We start from the raw sequence: 17,951 nt of genomic DNA, 5'->3' as shown, positions 1-17,951 counted from the left end.
CACCAGGCCGCTGGCCAGGGCAGGAGCCCCCTCTGGCCCCTCCAGTGGGGGCTGAGGGTGGACAGAAGGCGGCAGAGAGCCGGCCCGGCGTGGACGCCAGCCAGGGGAGACAGTGCCCAGTGCAGCCCCTGCCCACGCAGGGCAGTGGCCGGGCCGGTAGCCCCTCGAAAAGCCTGTTCCCAGTACCAGGGGCACTGCCGGGTCCCTCCGAAATCTCCCGTGGCCTGTGGACCCCATGGGTGTGGACTCGGGCACGTCAAGAGGGTCGGGGCATCACAGGGGCTCGTCCTGTGTCCGTGGAGCCCGTGGAGCCCGTGGGCGTGGACTTGGGGGTGGCCCGTGGAGCCCGTGGAGCCCGTGGGTGTGGACTCGGGCATGTCGAGTGGGTCGGGGCATCACAGGGGCTAGTCCTGTGTCCGTGGAGCCCGTGGAGCCCGTGGGCGTGGACTTTGGCATGGCCCGTGGAGCCCGTGGCGCCCATGGACGTGGACTTGGCGTGGCCCGTGGCGTCCGTGGGTGTGGACTTGGGCGTGGCCTGTGGCGCCCGTGGAGCCCGTGGGTGTGGACTTGGGCGTGGCCCGTGGCGCCTGTGGGCGTGGACTTGGGTGCGGCAAGCCCATCAGGCCATCGCACAGGCTCGTCCCGCCGCCCGGCCCTCCAGGGACGGATTTGGAAACGAAGGCCGGCAGGAAGCCCATCTCCCTCCCGGGCTGGTTCTGCCCTCACCGGCTCGGAACCCAGGGGCCCCACACGCCCGCTTTCCCGATCCGTTACCGCGGCCACGGACCCTCCCGCGCAGGGACCCACATGTCGCCGCCCTCACGCGCAGCCTCTCCGCCCGGCTGCTCCCATCCCAGCGCTGCAAAATCGCCTTCCGTCGTGCGAGCCTCTCACTCCCCAAGCGCACACTGAGCACCAGCGGGGTGCCCGGGGTCGGCGCAGGGCGGCGCAGGGAGGCGACGGGGCGAGGAGGCTGGGCGCTGCCCTGGCTCCCGCGGCCCGCTTCTCGCGCACGCCAGCGCCGGCTCCTGCTGGCGATTTGCCTTCGGAGGCGCCTCCGCCTGGCGCGGACTTGGCCTTTAAGGCTCCGCCGTGCCTCCTGCCTTCCATGGGGCACCCCCAGGTCCCCTCCAGGCCCGGCGCCCCACTCGCCGGCCCCGCCTCCGGCCTCTGCTTCCAGACCCTTCTGAGGGCGGCCGTCCTAGTGCCACAGGACACCATATTTTTAGTACCATCCATGAAAATGAGCAGAAAGAACCCAGTTCTAGCTGTGAGAGTGGAAAGTAGTATGGAGCAACTACAAAGCGGAAGGCGACTGTAAGCTCGGCCGCCCTCGTCTCCTGCCTCATCTGCTGACCTTCAGTGCCAGCGGCTCGAAAACTGCATCTCAGTCCACGTGCGCAAATAATACTTCCATGTGCCCATAAAGGAAATACTTCCAGGTGGAAGTTGAGCGTGAGAAGCCACAGTCACTGTGGGAGAACAGGAAGCAGGGCCCTGCTGCCGCCCTGGGACCAAAACCGGCCAGAGGGATGCTGGGAAGCCTGGGAGGCCACCGCGCTGGCCGCTCTCCTGACCTGTGCCAGAGCCAGCCGCCAGCGACACGCCGTTTCTGGGCCTGATTGAGCCGATTATTAAAAGTGCACGTGGCGGCAGACTTGACCCAGTGGTTAGGGTGTCCGTCTACTACATGGGAGGTCTGTGGTTCAAACCCCGGGCCTCCTTGACCCGTGTGGAACTGGCCCACGCGCAGTGCTGATACGCGCAAGGAGTGCCCTGCCACTCAGGGGTGTCCCCGCATAGGGGAGCCCCACGTGCAAGGAGTGCGCCCCATAAGGAGAGCCACCCAGCGCGAAAGAAAGTGCAACCTGCCGAGGAATGGCACTGCACACACGGAGAGCTGACACAACAAGATGACGCAACAAAAAGAAACACAGATTCCCGTGCCGCTGACAACAACAGAAGCGGACAAAGAAGATGCAGCAAATAGACACAGAGAACAGACAACCGGGGGTGGGGGGGGAAGGGGAGAGAAATAAATAAATAAATCTTAAAAAAAGCGCACGTAACGTGACTTCCGTCACCGTGTGAAAGAAAGTGCCGTGTTTCAACTAAAAGGGCCTCTGAGTCAGGGTGCGTGGGTGCTCAAGTCACGCAGCGGGGTCCCTGGGAACACCGGGGGCCAAGGCCCCAGGCAGGGCACGTGCCCCCGGAGACAGAGCCCCTTTGCCTAGGAGCAGTGAGTGCCTGGCGGCAAAAGGCCCCGCCTCTCAAACCGGAGGGCAGCGTCTTCAGCTGGAAACGTGGAAATCAGAGCAGAGCAGAGCACCCAGGTGCCATCCAAACTACCCACCCCGCCGCAAGAGACGGCAGCTAGCCACACGGGACGGAGCGTGAGAGCGCCAAGCCATGATGAGGCAGAGAATAAGAGTGCCGCGCCATGACGACAGAGCGTAAGCGCATAAGAGCGCCTCACTGTGACAGGGCAGAGCGTAAGAGCGTCTTGCCGTGACGTGTGACAGAGCGCAAGAGCGCCTTGCTCCAGCACGGCTTCCACGCTCGGGCCAGGGAGGGTCTTTTGACCCCAGGAGCTGAGCCTCCCGTAAACAGGGGCCAGGAGCGACGTTGCCTCGCAGCATCAGGCTCTGGAACATTCCAGCTGAGTGACAACCATTCTCCTGCACTTTGAAATGAGCCCCCCATGCTGAGGTTTCGCCCAGTCCCACCTGCAGGGACCCCGAGACACGCCCAGGAGCCCCTGAGGAAGAAGCTGTGCGTTTCTTCCCAGGCGAGACCAGAGCTGCAGGTGCTCGTTGGCACACCTGGGCCCCCGAGGCCCGTGCCGGGCAGCCCCGCTCTGCCTCGGCCTGGCGTTGGCGGGGTCTTGGCGCAGCCTCGCGCCAGCCTGGCTCCGTCCCCCTGAGCACTGAGCAGCTCACGCCAAGGGTCACGCCTGCCGTCGCCCCAGGCTCGGGAGCCTCACGTGGAGGTCAGGGCGGCTCTCCGGCCGAGTTCTGGCCTCTGGTCCAGGTGCAGTTTAGAAACAGGCTTCTTTCAAGACGCTCAGGACACGGAGATTTAGCGTCAGCAGGGGGCGCCCGAGGCCAGTGGCAAACGCGCAGGCGGCGAGGACGCGCCCTCCGCGGGGAGGAGGGACGCCCCTGAACCCCGGAGCGCCGGCTCCTTTAAGGAAACGCGCCTCGCTCACGTCCAGGTTCTGGAAACGGGGAAATGCCCCCGTTTTACCCTAACGCGTGCCTCCTGCGCGGCTGAACGCCGGTGATTTGCAGCAACATCTTCAAAGAAAAAATCCCCAATCACAAACAGGGCTGGTGAAATTGGAGGCAGGGCAAGTCTCAAAGGGATGCTTTCCTTCACTCCTACGTTAAACAAACCACTTAGGGATGTGTTTATACGCGCATTAGATAGAGCAATCCTGCCAAGCTGTAGTTGTTATTTTATTTCTGAGGCTCAGCTGATCCTGGGGGGTAATTTTAAATTTCCTGCTGGGTCTCTATCCGCAGGTGCCCAGGAGGATCGGCCTTTGGGGCGTAATTTCCATGTCCCCCAAGTCCCTTCTGCCTCGGTCCCCACTTGGACTTGGCTTCACGTTCAAGCTGTGTGTGCAGAGTTCACGTACAGCTCACAGTTGCAACCCTGGCAACCCTGCAAAGTGCCCGAGCGAAAAGAAAATCTAGTTGGATTATAAAATGCTCTCAAGTGACAGTAAACTCCAGGGTCGCGTGGGGACACGCTCCTCCCTCTTCCAGGAGCTTCGGTGCAAAGCGGAGGCTGCTTCTGCCTCCGTGAAAAGCCACGCTGCGAGGCCACGGGGCGGGCCCTGCGGCTGCGCGGCCGAAGTGCAGCACGGCTGGTGGTGACACCCAGCCCGGCATCGGCCAGCGCCGTGCCCCCCGCCCCTCCGCTCCACGCAGGCCCGTGAGGCGGCTCCGTGTCCCTTTCAAGGGATAAAAAGCACCTGACAGCGGCGCGGCCCGTGGAAGAGCAGAACCCAGGGGGCGTCCAACCCCTTTGCACTGCTGCAGGGGCAGCATCCCAGAGGCGCGGCTGCCAGCCCTGGGCCCCTTACTCACAGGTTCACTGGCCGCCTCGCCCCCTGGGCCCCTCACAGGCTCGCTGGCCGCCTCGCCCCCTGGACCCCTCACAGGCTCGCTGGCCGCCTCGCCCCCCTGGGCCCCTTACTCACGGGCTCGCTGGCCGCCTCGCCCCCTGGGCCCCTCACAGGCTCGCTGGCCGCCTCGCCCCCTGGGCCCCTCACAGGCTCGCTGGCCGCCTCGCCCCCTGGGCCCCTCACAGGCTCGCTGGCCGCCTCGCCCCCTGGGCCCCTCACAGGCTCGCTGGCCGCCTCGCCCCCTGGGCCCCTCACAGGCTCGCTGGCCGCCTCGCCCCCTGGGCCCCTCACAGGCTCGCTGGCCGCCTCGCCCCCTGGGCCCCTCACAGGCTCGCTGGCCGCCTCGCCCCCTGGGCCCCTCACAGGCTCGCTGGCCGCCTCGCCCCCTGGGCCCCTCACAGGCTCGCTGGCCGCCTCGCCCCCTGGGCCCCTCACAGGCTCGCTGGCCGCCTCGCCCCCTGGGGCCCTTACAGGCTCGCTGGCCGCCTCGCCCCCTGGGCCCCTTACTCACGGGCTCACTGGCCGCCTCGCCCCCTGGGGCCCTCACAGGCTCGCTGGCCGCCTCGCCCCCTGGGCCCCTTACTCACGGGCTCGCTGGCCGCCTCGCCCCCTGGGCCCCTCACAGGCTCGCTGGCCGCCTCGCCCCCTGGGCCCCTCACAGGCTCGCTGGCCGCCTCGCCCCCTGGGCCCCTTACTCACGGGCTCGCTGGCCGCCTCGCCCCCTGGGCCCCTCACAGGCTCGCTGGCCGCCTCGCCCCCTGGACCCCTCACAGGCTCGCTGGCCGCCTCGCCCCCTGAGCCCCTCACAGGCTCGCTGGCCGCCTCGCCCCCTGGGGCCCTTACAGGCTCGCTGGCCGCCTCGCCCCCTGGGCCCCTTACTCACGGGCTCGCTGGCCGCCTCACCCCCTGGGCCCCTCACAGGCTCGCTGGCCGCCTCGCCCCCTGGGCCCCTCACAGGCTCGCTGGCCGCCTCGCCCCCTGGGCCCCTCACAGGCTCGCTGGCCGCCTCGCCCCCTGGGCCCCTTACTCACGGGCTCGCTGGCCGCCTCGCACCCTGGGCCCCTCACAGGCTCGCTGGCCGCCTCGCCCCCTGGGCCCCTTACTCACGGGCTCGCTGCCTCCCTTGCCCCTGCGGAGGTGCGCGGCTGCCAGCCAGCCGGGTCTGTGGCCACACGTCTGGGCGGCTCTGGGGACTCACAGCCGTGCTCTCCAGCAGCGCCCAGGACCACCAGCTCATCGGGAGTGTTCCTTGGTCGGGACCCTCCACGTCTGGACCTTGGAGAGCCCTTGCCCTTCCTATCCCTGCTGGAGAAACTCCCCAGTCCACAGAGCCGGCCCGCTCCTCGTTTCCTGCCGCCACCCTCCACCACGGCGTCCTCGCACGAGGTGGAAACAGCAGGGCCCTCACGAGCACGGGACCCTCCATCCTGGCGTCCAGTCGCAGGCCTGTGGGTCCCACCGGCCTCCGAGTCCCCCGTGGACTAATCGGGCTTTCGCTGGAGCCCGGGGCCCCTCCCCGGAGACCAGTGTGTCCGCGGTCCAAGCAAGCAGCTGAGCCGACAGCCCGCTCCCAGGGGAGACGCACTTTCGAGGGGCGCGCACGACCCACCTGGCCGCTCGTCTGGGCAGCTCAGGAGAGTTGGGGGTGGGCCCCACTGGACGTCCCCAGGCCTGGCTTCCGAGGTAAAGACCCAGTGAAGACGTGGTCCCACCAGGGAGATGGACGTCAGTCTCTGCTCCAGGAAACAATCTAACACCTCGAGACACAGACAGCTAAATCCTGAGTCCCATAAAACCCCTTCTCCATCACTGCGAAGAAGGTGGATGCCGAAGGCGTCGAGGGAAGGTCCGGTGGATTTGTAAGAGCAGACAAGGCCCAAGCTGAGCAAACCAAGAGAGCTCAACTGCCACCTACGAAAAGGGCCCCCACGTTGGGTGAAAGGGGAGGGGGCAGCATGGGGTGAGTCTGAGGAAGGAAGAGGTGACAAAAGGGGACACTGCCCCAGGAGAGCCTGCCAGCAGGACCGACGTGCTCCTGGCGTTTTCATGGAGGCTCTGCCGTGCCACCTCCTTCTCCGTCAGCTCGGGAGCGCGCAGTGAATGCTCTCGCACGCCCAAGTGTACACTTGAGGGCAGGCTGGGACTAAGCACTGGTCAGTAATTCCTCTGAGTCAGTGCCATTTTCCAATTAGATTAATTTAGGTAATTTCTCAGCCTGCTTGAAATTCCTACTTTCACTAGAAAGGCAGCATTTTTTTAAAAATTTCCCTCAAACAAGGTTCAAGGTGTGCAAATGCATCTTTATTTGCATATACTGCAGACTTAATCACGGTATTGGCGCCATGATTTTAGGTATTAGAGATCGGGGCGTGTGTCAGTCGGGAGAGGAGAGGCTCTGCTGTGGTAATAAACGCCCCCTTCCCAGGCTCCCAGGCTTAACCCACCAGAACGTCATTCCTCGCGCTCAGGGTTTGACTGCAAGTCTCACGCCAGACCTAACTTCCAAAGAGGGTGAGCACGTGCAGCGAAAGCGTGCGTGGAAGAGAAGAGAAACGGAATGCCTCAAACCCCCTGGGAGCAGGGAGCAGGGCAAGGAAGAGAAGGGCTGAGCGCCCTGGGGTACCCGCTGTCGGGGAGAAAGGCGACTCTGCGGGCCGCACAGGGCTGCGCCCTCAGCACCCACCTCTCCGTTTCACCTCAGACGCGCCCTGCGCGGCGAGAACTATCGAAGCCTCTTCACAGCGAGGAAAGAGGCCCGAGGTGGAGCTGCGCGCGCGGGGGCGGACTTTAAACGCGACCCAGGCTTGCCGAGCCCAGAGCCAGGCTGCTCTCCATGGACGCGCAGCGCCCTGCGGTCGGCTGCGGGGGGCCCCGGGGCCCGCGTCGCTGGAGAGGACGGCGCAGAGGCGCTTGAAGCTGGGAGGGCCGTGGCCGGAAGGCAGAGCCTCTCTCTGTCAAGGACACAACTTGAACGCTGGCAGGAGGGCCTCAGGGGTCCCCGGGCAGCCGAAGCCCGCAGGGGACAGAGCCCCGGGGTCCCCCGGTGACCAGAGCTGCCCCTCCTCTTGCCTCAGCAAACCACAGCCCGGCAGCCGGGAGGCAAGCCCCGAGCCACCGCAGCGAGCGCCTCGGTTTCCCCAGACGCGGGCCCCTCTGGGCCACAGGGGCGAGAAGGGCTCCGAGGCAGGATGGCGCGCACCAGGTGCCAGCGACCTGGTCAGACCTGGCCTCGTGCAGGGCGCAGGGCGGGGGGCAGCCAGCGGCCGGGACTGGGGCGGCCAGGACGGGAGCCTCTCGGGGGCGGGTCGAGCAACGCCCTGGCCGGCTGCCCGCGGTCCCCGCAGGGCGTTCTCCCCAGTCCGCCCCAGGCCTGTCCACCGTTCTGCAGGGCACTGGTCAGTCCACCGGCGACCCAGTGCCTGAGAGCCTCAGCAGGATTCCGGAAGGCGCGTGGGACCAAGAGGCGGGGGGCTCCTCCAAAACGGAGCACTGGAGCTAGGGCACGGGGAGGCGTGGGGACCGAACGCCCAACTCCCCACGTTCAGAGGAGGGGGCTCTTCCGGGATTGCGTTAGCAGTAGGCGCAGCCTGGACGGGAGGCAGCGCACCTGCCAGGGCGGCAAAGGGTGCGGGCGTGCTAACGGGGGGCTCTCCAGTTCCCAGGCGCTCTAACTGGGGGTGCATGCTAGTTCCCAGGCGCTCTAACTGGGGTGCAGGCTAGTTCCCAGGTGCTCTAACTGGGGTGCAGGCTAGTTCCCAGGTGCTCTAACTGGGGTGCATGCTAGTTCCCAGGTGCTCTAACTGGGGTGCATGCTAGTTCCCAGGCGCTCTAACTGGGGCGCAGGCTAGTTCCAGGTGCTCTAACTGGGGTGCAGGCTAGTTCCCAGGTGCTCTAACTGGGGTGCAGGCTAGTTCTGGGTGCTCTAACTAGGGGTGCAGGCTAGTTCTGGGTGCTCTAACTAGGGGTGCACACTAGTTCCCAGGTGCTCTAACTGGGGCACAGGCTAGTTCTGGGTGCTCTAACTGGGGGTGCAGGCTAGTTCCCAGGTGCTCTAACTGGGGCGCATGCTAGTTACGGGTGCTCTAACTAGGGGTGCAGGCTAGTTCCCAGGTGCTCTAACTGGGGGTGCAGGCTAGTTCCCAGGTGCTCTAACTGGGGTGCAGGCTAGTTCTGGGTGCTCTAACTAGGGGTGCAGGCTAGTTCCCAGGTGCTCTAACTGGGGGTGCAGACTAGTTCCCAGGTGCTCTAACTGGGGTGCATGCTAGTTCCAGGAGCTCTAACTGGGGTGCAGGCTAGTTCCCAGATGTTCTAACTGGGGTGCAGGCTAGTTCCCAGGTGCTCTAACTGGGGTGCAGGCTAGTTCCAGGTGCTCTAACTGGGGTGCAGGCTAGTTCCAGGTGCTCTAACTGGGGTGCAGGCTAGTTCCCAGGTGCTCTAACTGGGGTGCATGCTAGTTCCCAGGTGCTCTAACTGGGGTGCAGGCTAGTTCCCAGATGTTCTAACTGTGGTACAGGCTAGTTCCAGGTGCTCTAACTGTGGTACAGGCTAGTTCTGGGTGCTCTAACTAGGGGTGCAGGCTAGTTCCCAGGTGCTCTAACTGGGGTGCAGGCTAGTTCCCAGGTGCTCTAACTGGGGTGCACGCTGGTTCCCAGGCACTCCAGCTGGCTGCTGAGGAGGGACTGGTCTGTCCCCACAGATGCCCTTGGCTCTTTCCAGAAGCCACAGTTTTAGAGGGGCTGGGGGAGGGCCTAGAGGGGGGAGAGGGGCAGGAAGAGGGGGTAGGGGGAGAAGGGTGGCTCTCCCTGGCAAGCGGCACACTTCCGGAAACAGACTGGTTCTGTGAAACCTGCCACGAAGAGGCCCTGAGGGCCACGGGGTCGGCACGAAGCGGCGCACGGAGGACACGAGCCTGGGGCCCTCTGCTGCCCACAGCTTGCAATTCACCACGGGTCAGGATTTGTTGAAACCAAAAACAGATTTGACGCCCCTGCTTGCAAAATTCTGAACGTTTGTAGCTGCCAGATTTAAAGCCTAGAAGCTGACCATGACTGCAAGATGAAAATATCTGTCTTTATAATCAAACTGGATTACATTAATTGGCAAATATTTTACCAGCTGCTTCCCACATGACTCAGCCATGGGTCAGATTAATAAATGGAAGTAAGTTTTTCACGTGCATTATTAGAAAAATCACAACCACTTCTGTTTCTCCGTTTGGTTGCAAGCCCAGTTAGGCCTCGTTGTACGCGGCCAACACGTTCCGAGACCTTTCACGAAAGCTGTAAACGTGCGTCACAAGAGGCCCACTGTTGCTAAGAATTTCTTAAATGAGCATCCTATCACAGCTTTGTATAAATAAGACAGATAAGCACTCTAGTAACGATAAGTAAACAAAACCAATCATGGAAATTGTTCTTAAAATCCTAGTTCTCTCTCTGCCTTTATTTTCTCAATTTCCAGGGGCGTGGACCTGAATTTGAGTGCGTTTAGTCGGTGGTGCAGGCTGGGCGGGTTTTCTGAGTGTGTCTTGCGCCGCTGCATGTGCTCCCACGACACGTGTTCACAGGTCCCAGGCAGTGACACGACCCTGGTCGCGCCCTCCCAGAAGCGCGCAGGGGCCCACGGCCATGAGCCGGGGCAGGTGGCACCGAGGGGGCGGCCGGCCTGAGTGAGCGCGGTCAGGTCCAGCAGGTCATTTGCGGCATTACTGATGCTGCCAATAAGGAAGAATATTCCAGATGCAATGCACACTTTTAAAACGAGGGAATTTTCTTGCTATCTGGAGTCAGCAGAATCCACTGCTGCCCTGGAATCTCACAAATCTGCACATCCAAGTTGTTAAGGAAGGAGTAAGTAGATAATCAACACCCCGGGGTCTGGAAGCCTCAGCTCTGCCGCCCAACATTGCATCTTCCTGCTCCTCTTTGGAACACTCTTCTGAGCCCACAGTACATTGTCCCAATGCTTCTCAGAGCGACAAATTCTGTGTGAGGAGCTTTGGAGCCTGCCACGTGGAGCGGCTTCTCAACGGGGCCGGGGTCCTCCCCAAGGAACTGCCACCTCCCTGGGGGCAGTCGGCCTGGTCTCCAGCTGTGCCGGGCGGGGTGCTCATCTGGGGTTTGGGGCCCAGCGGGCCTGACGAGGCTTTCCAGCGGAGCCTGCGCCAGCCACGCCGAGCTGCCATGTCCCCACTTGCCCAAGCACGCCCTGTCCTGTGCACAGCCCTGAGCTCCTCGTGCCCGCGTCTGCACGTGTTGACCCCTCCACGTGCGCGCCGTCACTGCTGCCGTCCCGTCTACCTGCCTTCGAGGCCTCGGCCGAAAGCCGCCGCTAGCAAGCACGGAGAGCGCCGACCACGTGGGCTCGGGCCACGCGCCCAAGGCCCCTCCAGCACCCGCTCCGCCCCTGGCCCCTCCAGCTCCGAGCTCCACCCCTGGCCCCCTCCAGCGCCCCCTCCACCCCCTCCAGCGGCCCCTCCAGCACCCCCTCTGCCCCTGGCCCCTCCAGCGCCCGCCCCACCCTGGCCCCTGGGTCCTGGTCCTACGTGTCCGGGGCCCTGAGCTGCACCCCCAGGCTTCCTTCCTGGGCCCCCACCGCATCTTCACCGCCGCCCGCGGGCCTTATTTAAATAGGGGTGATCTTTCTAGCCGAATCGCATCACAAGGTGGGAATTTTCTACTATGTTCCTGGGGCACTGGCTGGGGCTCTTCTCCATGGGGACGTGGAGGCCGTCCTCTCGGCCCTCCAGGAATGAGGCCACATTGACGGCGGTGCCCACAGGCATCCCGGGATCCATGCCCGCCTCGCCCTCACGGCACGTTCCAGGGCAGAGCCTGTGGCTTCCTGAGCTCCAGGGCCCGGTTAGCGCCACAGAGCCCTCCGGTGACAGCCCGGAGGGGCCCACGTCGGCTTTGAGGACAGGCGCCGCTTGAACGGCGGATTCGCTGGTTCCCGTAGCCGGAAACTTCCCTCGTCTCAGCAGAGCCCGACGGGGAGGCACTGCCCGAGCCGCTGCGCACTCCTGCCCAGCCACGCTGCCCCAAACCGTGCTCCGCATCCCAGCCCCGGGCAGCCCCCCAGATCCCCACTCCCTGCTCCCAGCCCTGGACCTGGCCCTGCGCTGCCCCCAGCTCCGCGCTTCCCGCTCCCCATCCCGGGCTGCCCCGTGTGGTCCCCCGGGCAAAGGCACGGGCATGCCGCGGGCCACGCGTGGTCCCACCTGTTGCCTGGGGCTGCTCAGCCACGAGGCCCGGAGCGCGGGGAGCCCCGTGGCGCTGTGCCGCCCCATGTGCACCTGCTTGACCCGGGAGCCTGCGGCCAGCTCCACCCGCCGAGCCAGGCTTCCCGCCCACAGCCCGCGGCTTCCCAGAGGCCCTCATCACACCCCGGCCCGCGTGCTCGAGATGCCACGGGGCGCAGGCAGCCCGGCCCACGCTGCTGCCTCTGCCCCTCCGCGGCTCCGCGCCCCATGGCCTGGCCGGCCCTCCCGCCTCAACCCCTCGCTCCTTCCCCAGGGCACCTGTGGCGGCCACTACCCACCGAGGGGCTCGTCCAAGGCGCACTCAGCCCCCCGCCCCCATGTGCCGGTGCAAAGGTCCTCCTGCTCCAACCGCCACCAGCACTCACACACACACACACACACCTGCACACACGTGCACTTGCATGCACACACACGTGCACACGCACGGGTACACACACCCGCACACATGCGCACCTCCACATGCATACATGCACGTGCACGCAGACGCACACACGTGCACACCTGTGCACCCACGCACTCTGTGCGCAGGTAGAAGTGGGGCCCCGAGGCGCCCTGCACACTGACCCCCGCCTGCCTGAGCCAGCGAGCCCGGCGCCTCCTGAGAGCGCAGCCTCTGGCAGGGCCGCTGCTCCAGGCGGGTTCTTTTCCTATATTCTGTTTTAATCCAAGTGTCACTAATCTTTCAGCCCATAGTAACATATTTCTTTAATCATCCACTGGATTTGATACTTTAAACTTCAAAAATAAAACCACAAAATACTAGAAAAAAAATCCTCTGAGGATATTTTTGTAATCTAGAGGTGAAAACAAACTTTCCAGGCATGACAAAGTCTGGGTGTCATAAAGGAAAATAACTATAATAAAATCAAATATTTCCATAAAATAAGAGACACAGTGAACAAAGTAAAAAGATCAAGTACAGACTGACAGAAATGTTTCAATATACAACAAAGGTTTACACCCAGAGTAGCCAAAGAATTCCTATGAAGCAACAACAAAAAATAACAAGGGAAGGAGACAGAAACAGGCAAAGAACATGAGCAGGCCCTTTACTAAAGAGCAGTGAGCAGGCCTCGAGCCTTTTAAACTAAGCCTCCCCAGAACTATTTGCTTAAATACTTGTTTTAAGATCGGTGTTTCCAAGAGCTGGTTTTACTCCTCTAACATTTCTGCACATAGCTGCCGTTTTGTTGGTCTTGTTCTGCAAAACCCTTTAGAAATGAGGGAAAACTCTACACGCGCCACAAACAGCCCTTCTGAGAAGGGACAGGCTGTGAAGACACCAAGTAAGGTGGAAATGGGGACGAGGAGAGCGCAGCACCGCCCAGACTCAGAGGCTGGTGGTGACATAAACGGCTCGTGCAATTTTCGGGAGATTATACACAGGGGAGCGCCGGGGAGGACCCACGGCTGGCGGAAGGGACCCGGGCCCGGCGCGGCCACCGCTGCCCCCTCCCCAGCTCCAGCCGTCCCTCTCGGCCCCTGCCCTCGCCTCTTTAGACCTGGTGCTCTTGTATATTCTGCGGCGAGTGCATTAAAACAGCCAGCCATCTGCGGCTCACGACGCCGTTTTATTTACAGTAGTCTTCGCGTCAAAGGACATGCCGTAACAATTAAAAATAATGAATAAGATACCGACAGCTGTGGCGGGTGAGCGCTGGCCAGCCGTGTCCCCCGAGAGGGACGCCTCCAGCCGCGGGGCGCGGGCGCCTGCCCACCTCCCCGGGTGGAGGGGCTGCGGGGGCGCTCCGGTTCTGACTGGCGCTGCCTCCTGACCCTGAGGTCGCGGTTTTGTCCTCTCGAGCGCCCGCTGCTAGGGCTCCGCTGGCCACGAAAATAACTTCCCGTGAAGTGCTCTGAAATAAGCTTCCTGACTGTACGTGCCATTACAAGAAACGCGCCGCGCTGTGTGTGGGCACGTCTTGTGCGACTGGCTGCACCGGATTTTCAAGGTGAAAATTGCTCATTTTTGTCATTTCCAAAGCCTGACATTCTTTCACTATAATGTGGCAGCTTCTCAGTTCTTTAAACTAAGCTCTCTTCTCTGAGTTCTCATGAACTGCTGGTTCCTGTTTTCGGAGCTGCTGTGCCCCGGGTCGTGTCGGGCTTCCCGCTCGCGGGCTTGAGCACCGGGACTCCCGACCGACGCCCCTCGTGAAAGGAGCCCCCTGCCCACCTGCAGCCGGGGGCGGCGGGGGGCGGGAAGGGAGCGGGCGGCGGCGTCCAGTCCAGGGGGGCCTGCGCGTCTCCACGTGGCCTGGCCACAGCGTGGGAAGGCGGCGGCTTCTCCCTCCCCCACCCTCTCTAATTCAATGTACAAAGTTCCACTTTGAACTTCTGATTTTCTACCACTCAGGAAAAATTAAAACTGAGCCAGAAAAATGTGTTCACTGAATAACGTTGTTTTCTGCTTCCTGGGCCTCAGCAGCGGGGGCTCTTGGGGAGTGACCCCCGCTGAGCCAGGGGACCCTGTCGCTCGCTCGAGCCCGGCCTCCTGCCCACTTCCCTCTACCCCTTGTTTCTCCCCAAACGCGTTTCCTGCGTCCAGGCCCACGGCTGTGAGAAGGCAGGTTACATGCGTAGGGCCGGAGACCCCTTCTAGCGCAGCATCCCGCTGCCCCGTGGGGACGGCCTCTCGGGGAGCCCACGCCCAGCCCAGCCCGGGCCGGGGTCCTCAGGTGCCCGTGTGCCCACGTGGCCTCCGTGGGTGCATGGAGCAGGTCACGGCTGGCGTGGCGAGGGAGCCCGGGCTCCGCTTCCCGCCTGCACGCCGGGGCCACTCAAGTACGCCAGCGTGGACAGCATGCTTGGAGCAGCGCCTGGCCCAGAGCAGGTGCCCCCGACACGTGGCAGTGCATTGTGCACAGGCGCCGTCTCTCTCTCTGCAGGATTCTGAGAGCCTTTCGGACTCCTGAGCCCCACTGCAGCTCCTGTTCGGGGTCTGGACCCTCGGGCAATGCTCTGCCCCCAGGGGCGGGCGCCCTCCGTGCCACAGGCACCACGTGGCCAGCGCTGCACCTGGCGCGCCCCTGAGCCCATCCGGCCCCCTGGCCCCTGGACTCTGCCTTCCCTGCATCCTCGCCAGCCCCCACCCGACCTGGGAGGGGTGCCCTCGGGCCAGCCGCCGGCAGGCAGGGAGGACGGACGCTCGGCCAGCCTGCAGAGCCCCGTGCCCAGAGGTGGAGCAGGGGCAGGCGCAAGGCCGCCCTGGGCACCCGGCAGTAAGAACCGTCCCAGCGGTTTTGTGGGAGAGGCAGGAGGAGAGAAAGTCCCTGCGTTTGCTCCCAGCTGCGTAGAGAACTCAGAAAGGACAGGCAAGGCCTCATCGGTGAGCCCTGGAGGCACCGGTGGGCATGGGGGGACCCCGAGGCGAGGAGGAGCTGGTGGGCACTGGGGACACTGAGGCGAGGAGGCGCCGGTGGGCACCGGGGACACTGAGGCAAGGAGGAGCTGGTGGGCATGGGGGGACCCCGAGGCAAGGAGGAGCCGGGGGACACCGGGGGACCCCGAGGTGAGGAGGCACTGGGCATGCGTGTGAGGCCAGGTTTTCATCTAAGGAAGTGAAGGTGGACACCTGTCCCCTCGGTGCCCGCGCTTGCAGGCTAAGAGACGCTGCGCTTGCTCACGGTAGCAGCAGCAGGGCAGCTGCCACTCACCAGGGCGCTGGGGTCCGCGCAGCTCAGAGGCACCCCCGAGGGCAGAGCTCTGGCACGACTCCCCTCAGCCGGGAGAGCCGCCCTGGCAGGGCCCAGGGAAGCCCCGTCCCTGGAGAGCCGCGCACGTGACGGTCCTACAGGCTCCGGCCCAGGTGAGGTCTTGGCAAATGGAGAGAAGTGAACGAGACGCAGTGCCAGGGCGAGGCCGCGGCTCCCTTGAGCTCTCCAGGGCCTCTGCTCGTGCGTCCACTCGTCCACAGCCCAGAGGGGGCTCCCAGGCCCTGCCGCTGCCTCGAGGCCTTTTGAAGCTAAGCGGATCCGCCACAGCGACCAGTCAGCGCAGGCAGGACCCGGGGGCCTTCCCAGCAGCTGCGCCCCACAAGGAGCCCAGCAGGGCCAACTCGAAGCGGGGGGGGGGGTGATGCACAGCCACGGCCTCCGGGCTGCCTGCACCCGCTTTGCGTGGCCCGCGCCTCGGGGCGAGCCCCTGCACACCACGGCGCAGCTCAAAGGGCATCGCTGAGCGGATCTAAAGCGCCTGCCCCACACACCGTCTAAACGACGAGCGGCCGCAGTCCCCTGCCCGTGGCTGGGGAGGCGCTGTGTCGAGCAGCAGCGCCACAAGCCAGCGGCTGGAGGACAGAGGGAGAGCAGGGCGCCAGGCGTCACGGCACGCCGGGCTCTGCGGGGCCAGCCAGGGCGGGGCTCGTGTCCACGGCCCCCACACTCGTGAGGGAGCGGGACCCTCGTCCCACGGGGGTTTGGGCAGGGAGGCCCGAGGGCCTCGAAGCCAGGGGCTAGGGGAGGCCACAGGGCTCTGTTCTTGGCCGCGCTGCTCCAGGCGGTGGGGGACGTCAAGTGCCACGTTTTGTGACCTAGAATTCAGATGGGTGAGCTGAGAAGCGGGTCAAGTTCCACTTGGGAAAAAGATGTCGAGGCAGAACGGGGCGACCGAGCTCGGGGCAGGGCAGGAGCAGCGACGGGCCCGCGGGCCAGGCCGGGGGCACTGCGAGCACGAGAGGACGGCACAGAGAGCGGGCAGGGCCTGGGGCGGCGGGGGGCCGCGGTGGCAGCACTAAGGCACGAAGGAGTGCGACCGTGCCATCCCTGAGCAGTTTCTGGGGTGCGGCACGTGCCTGGTGGGCGCTAAGGTGTGCGCTGCTCCGTGGCCACGACGGCGGCCGAGCAGCCTCGGGGCAGCGCCAGGCACGTGGACGCGCCGGGAAACAGGCCGCAGGGGGCGGCACTCCCCGGGATCTCCGGGCCACGCTGGGCGTCGCTGGGAGGGCAGAAGGCGTGGCAGGGGGCAGGTGCGGTGCCCCTCCTGCCGGGCGAGCTGCACGTCCCGTGACGACGACGATGGCGCGGGAGCCGCCTCCGTGCAGAGGGCCTGCAGGCCGGGGACCCCTGGGAGGGGGGCAGGTGCCAGGTGTCCCCCACAGCCACGTGTTCGCTCCCAGCTGCTGTGCCCTCGGAGCGCGCCCTGCCTCCCGACGGCCACGCAGACGTCCTGGGAGCGGCCGGGACGCCTCCCTCTGTGGGGTGGCCGCACCGCGCCCCGGCCGACCCGCAGCCCCAGAAGCACTTGCCAAGGATCCGCCAAACTGAACAAGCCGATGGGGACGCGTGGCTCTTCCCAAGATGTCAAACGCGCGAAGCGCCCGCGGCCCTGGCCTGGGCAAGATGGCTCCTGGGGCAGGGCCATGCAAGTCTCGCCGGCCGGTCAGCGCGCGCGAGGCCCTGGCCCAGGCAATGACTCCCGCCTGAGGAAACCGAGGCAGGCAGGCCCAAGGCACTTGCAGCGCGGGGGCTGGGGGTGGAGGCTGGGCGGGGGGTAGCGTCGTCACCTGCCCCGCGGGCTCCGCAGGGACGAGCAGAACGTAGGAGAGAGCCCAGGGTCCGGGCCGTGGTGGGAGGACAGAAGCCCCAGCTCTCAGCCCCTTGCCCAAGGGTTCTCCACCTTAGGAGCTGCTGTCCAGCAGAGGAGGTGCGGGGGGCCGGGGCAGAGGCGAGGGGCTCAGGCCGAGCCCATCTGAGCGCTTCTCCTTCCAGAGCCAAGAGTGGAGACCAGCCCGGGGCTGGGGGAAGCGAGGAGGCGACATGGAGGCCCTGCGGGCAGACACGCTGGTCCCTTGGAGCAGCCACCGGCCCTGAGGGCCTCTCCCCTGGATAGCCGGCCTGACTCCGGGTCCGCCCCGGCCTCCGGCGCCCGGGGCCTGTGGCTCCCGCCTGGGCAGGGCAGAGCAGCTCCATCACCGTGAAAGCCCCACGGGAGCACAGCTCCAGAGGGTGGGGGGCAGCTCGAGGGGACGCCCCGTGGCTCCCAGGCCCCCGGGAGCTCGTGCTTCTGCCTCTTCACGGTCGCTGCCACTTCCGGCCCAGGCCAAGCCGGGAGGTCCAGGTGGGAGGAGGCCACGGCCACGGCAGTCAGCAGCCACAGGCGCCGCCAGGGCGTCCACTGAGACCGCGCTCCCCCAGGCCGCGAGGGCGGTGGGACAGTCCGCCCACGCAGTTCCAGAAAACCCAGCACACAAGGTTGCCGGGCGTGGGAGTGGCCACGGAGCAGCCACGGAGCAGCCACAGGAGCGACGTTTCCTGGCAGCCATACCAGCGTGCGCTTGCCTCGTGGCACCAGTGAAGGAAGCAGGCGGCCTGCGCTGTGGCCAAATCTGCATTTCCAACAGCCAGGTCGAGGGGAGAGGTCAGGGCTGGGAGCACAGAGCAGATTTAATACGCTTTAGAGGGTGGGAGAATAAAGGACGGTGCCATGTTTACATCACAGCCTTGTAGACGAAAATTCACGCCCACAAAATGGAGAGAGAGCAGCACGTCGCTGTGGACGAGGGATGGCAGGGAAAGGCGGGTCAAGGCTCCGGGGGTCCCCGCCGACATTCCCAGGGCC

The sequence above is a fragment of the Dasypus novemcinctus genome, chromosome 17 (genome assembly GCF_030445035.2).
Source record: "Dasypus novemcinctus isolate mDasNov1 chromosome 17, mDasNov1.1.hap2, whole genome shotgun sequence".
Lineage (NCBI taxonomy): Eukaryota > Metazoa > Chordata > Mammalia > Cingulata > Dasypodidae > Dasypus > Dasypus novemcinctus.
The sequence above is the reverse complement of the archived record's forward strand: the minus strand, read 5'-3'. Positions refer to the sequence as shown.